The sequence below is a fragment of the Phalaenopsis equestris genome, unplaced genomic scaffold (assembly GCF_001263595.1).
Source record: "Phalaenopsis equestris unplaced genomic scaffold, ASM126359v1 Scaffold000504, whole genome shotgun sequence".
Taxonomy (NCBI): Eukaryota; Viridiplantae; Streptophyta; class Magnoliopsida; order Asparagales; family Orchidaceae; genus Phalaenopsis; species Phalaenopsis equestris.
The window spans coordinates 567,211-571,633 of record NW_018164944.1 but is presented as its reverse complement, the minus strand read 5'-3'; positions in this window follow the sequence as shown (position 1 = coordinate 571,633).

Sequence of the window (4,423 nt, the reverse complement as noted above, 5' to 3'; positions counted from 1 at the left end):
TGAAGACTTCATTACATAAATAATCTTTTTTTTTTTTTCTTATTGGAAAGTTTAATCATTTATTAGAGTTCAGATGAGAGCTGCTCGTGATGTCCAGCTTGTGCATTTCAGGATAAGCAGTTTATCCTGAAACGCGGCTCCAAATAAGCTGGCGAAACACGACTCCAAATAAGCTGGCAAAACGCGCGAACCAAAAGATACGGCAAACCAGCCCTTAACTGGCAGTCTTGTTTTACGATTTGACCTCATCTATTTAGTTGTTCAAGGCTTCTGGATATGATTTATTTGTTTCTTCCATATTTCTGGAGTTTGGAAAGTTTAAAATATTAGTTAGTTGGTGTCAGCCAATAGAAATTAGATGACGATGGACTTCAAATTTAGTATAATATATAATAATTAAGGAAGATAATGCATAACAACTGTTTTAAAAATGAATTTATTCTTTTTTAATATTTTTTTTCTAAATATTTTATTCAGTAAAATTGGGGGAATAGAACAGCTATCATTTATTGGATCTCAACTACAAGGACCCAATTGAACTCGTCTTTATGATATAATATAATAGATTGTGGGGAATTATTTTATTATTTACAGCTTATGTGAGCCTGCTTAGGGGGTATCAATTCAAGTTGGATCGAATTCAATTTGAAAATGACACGATCTGAATAATAAATGGGTCGAACTTGTTGATATGAACCCAACTCCAACAATGTTTGGGTCAAGCCGAACTCGGATTTTTCGAGTCGAGTTCAAGTTTGTTGGCGTGTGTCGGGTAAATTTTTGACATCTAGGGATGTTAGTTTGGGTCGGCGGGTCGGGTTTAAATCCAATAAAAAAATGACCCAATTTGAATCGAGTTAACACAAACCCGACCCGAATAGTAACGGGTTGAATTCTATGATTTGAATCCAACTCGAAAAATACTTGGGTTAACTGAACCCAGATGTTTGGAGTCGTGTTGACGTGTCGGACCAATTTTTGACACCCAAACTTTCTATTGATTTTATTAATATGTTTGTAATATGTTGACAAGGAAATACAGATTTGTAGATATGAATGTTAGTTTTCATTAATATGTTACCAGTTTCACTAACAAGCTTTGTTTAGGCTGTGCATTACATTTTTAAGGAAATGATAACATAGTCATTGTTTTAGAAATATTTTTTATATTTCATTGTACTTGTATGGAAGATTATGGACCTGATTTGTTCGGAGGTGCTTTAGTTCAGAAGCCAGGAATCATCATAGAACCCAAATATATATACATATATATATATACATATATGTGTGTATATATATATATATATATATATACACTATATATACTTCACACAGTACATGCTATATAAATGTTTGAATCCTGATCATTTGTCTGTGAATCAAACTCAAAAAATTGAACACGAACATGACAGAAAGAGACAGAGGAAAATACACAATAATAAATAATAATCTGAATTTTTAATTACTTCTTTCTCATGAACCAATTCTTCTATTTATGAAAGAGGGGGTACAATATATTAAATTACAAGTTCGTACTAACTACTTTAATGGGGGTGTTAAGAGGATATTTATAGTATTTTATATATATAGGTCCTTGTTTCGGTCATTCTATGAATCGATCGACTGATATTAGTTGGTCCTGGTTCGACCAGATCTACTCATTAATCTTCGCTAAATTGGGATCACCACTCAGTCTTTGATGGTTTTCGGGCTAGCGACTTGACTTGGTCAGCTTGCATTTATCGGCCGGCTATGACACTCTTGATCTCTGGATAAGGTGCTCATATCTACATAATAATGTTTGGCTATTAGATAGAGGGTGAATTATCGTAATCTGATAGGTAGCTTACTCTTTTACGAAGTGATCCTTTAGAGATACTCCGTGTGGTTATGTGATGGCTAGTTCTCATTCCCTAGTGAGAAAATCTCAAGGGCGTCTGTGGAATTGCTAGGGATGCTGCATTTTTCCTTTGAATTGGGTTATGATGAAAGGAAGGTCAGTGCCTCCCCTTGGATCGATAGACTTGAGTTTTTGGTTCGAATAACCTTCAACCCCTGCTTAAGGGGGTACACCTGGTCATACAGGTCTTTCGGTATTCCGCTAGTCAATACTTAGCATTCTGATGATGAACACTTAGTTTTCTAGTGATTGGCCCTTGGTCTTCCGTTTGCGGGCCCTTTTTAATTGTACTATTTTTTTAATTTTTGTTTCTTGAATTTTCTTGAGATTTGTGTAGACCTGTATCTGACGTAAATAATTTAGTTCTCCAATTCTCTTACTTCTTGAAAGCGTCAGCTACAATAAAAATAAGAAAATTACATGCAAAAGTAGAATCACTTATTTCGTAATAAGAGTTTTAAATAATTGCACTCCCTAGATTTTTGTGCCCATGACTCTTATTAATAGGGTATGATTGACATATTTGTTGCCACTTTGCTCGTCTCTACTTGTTCTAGTGGGTTGGCTCTTAAAATTACTTCTTTGAGTGCCCGGAAGTCTTCAAACAATACTCCAAGTGCTGAGATGATGAGGAGTCCTTGAGCTGTTTGCATCGTGACCCCATCCAGAGGCAAAGAAGAAGTAAGATGGAGACAAGAAACCTGAGGGAAAGAAAGCACCGGAGGGACTGAAGGCCCCCAAAGTCAAAAGGAGGCCAAAGGACAAGATCCAGAAGAAGAAGCTGGCCTCCAAAAAGAGGAAGGCGACCAAACCAACAAACTCAACATACTTCAAGGACTCTAGATGGAAAAAAGGATTGGGCGAAGGATGGATGTAGGCTAGTAGACTAGGCTACAAGCACATTGACTTAACCTCCTCCAGTGACCTGTGACCAGCTTGATGATCCTTCTGTGCAGGAAGCTGATGAAGCCCCTTTATCTAGGGGCAAGAAGCTGCTGGTGCGTCATCATCGGTCGAGGGACTGAGGAGTGTGATCGCTCTGCCACAGCCTAGTGAGAGCACTTTGTCGCTTCAATGGATTGTGATAGATCGACTTCTGTGTTTGAGGAGACTCAGTTTTTGTGGTTAAGAAAATTCTCTTCATGTTTTCTAGCATTTGTTTTTTGATGTAGGAGAGGCAATCTAGATTATCAACTTGTTGTTAGGGGAACAATGGTTAGGGCCAAACTTTGGGACTAGTTTAGACAACTCTGGCACCATACCATAGCAAGGAGAATGTGCTCAACTGCTCGACCAACCCCTCTGCGACCCATGGAGACACGATCGACAGGTGGAGGATGTCCCCTGGGCCACTGGACCATCGATTGAAGGAGATGGAAGACCCCTAAGCTTAGATCATTGGATGTTGATAGAGGAAGAGAAAAAGCTGTGAGAGGAGCCGGCGGCGCTTCAGTCTGAGTGTGCGAACATCCAGGAGACATACTTGATGATCTGGGTTAAGGTTAAAGGCGACCGTGTAGACATGATTAAGTTTGGTGGTAAAGTTTTGTACAAGATGGTGCTTCAGCGAGTGCTTGTCTCGCCTGATGCGCCGAATTAGTCGCCTGTAAGTTATTTTTTTGGAATAAAGCTATGAGTTTTTTTATTATTTTTGAAATAAATTTTAGTTTATATAATTTTTTTTCTCTCGAATGGTGTGATACATTTTTTGTGATGCTTTAAAATATAACATCATTGTACTAAAAATATGCTTTGAAATTCTTGAAAATTCATATGCACATGGACTGTACAATTTCCAGGTCCCAGTTTCCTCACATGGAGAAAATTTGTATATAACCGAAATATTTTGCTCCATATCACTATGAAAAAATGTGTAATATTTATTACTATGTGGCACCAAAGAGCGCACATGGCACATGTAATTATTAATGGACCTACTTCTCATCCTTAGGGCTGTAAGTGAGCTGATCCGGCTGGTGAGCTGGCTCGAGCTCGGGTTCAAGCCAGCCCGACTCAACTCATTAGCAAGTCAGCTGGCTCGTTTAAGAAAATACTTAAATAAAATATTCACAAAGTATATAAAATTTTAGCACTTTATTTTTAAGATATTAAAAATGTTAGAAGAATAATATTATGTATTGTATATTAGGTGATTTATTATTATTTATCTTATTATAAAGCTAGCTTAAATTAATATAATTTTCTCTTTTTTATACTAAACAAGCCGACTCGAACTCATAAGCTCGATAAAAGCAATCAAGCTCAAGCTGAAGCTTGAGGGTGGCTCTAGCTCAACTCAACTCATTTAGACTCATGAAAATGACAATTTTCTCTACTACAATAAGACGACAAAAAATTAAAAGGGCTGTCAAAGCGGCTCGTCGTTCGCGAACAACTCGTGTTTTGCTCGTTCACTAAGTTAACGAGTCAAACACGAACAAAAATTTGTCCGTTCATATTCGTCTCATTTTGGCTCAAAATACTGCTCATCAATCATATATATATATATATAATTTTTATTCT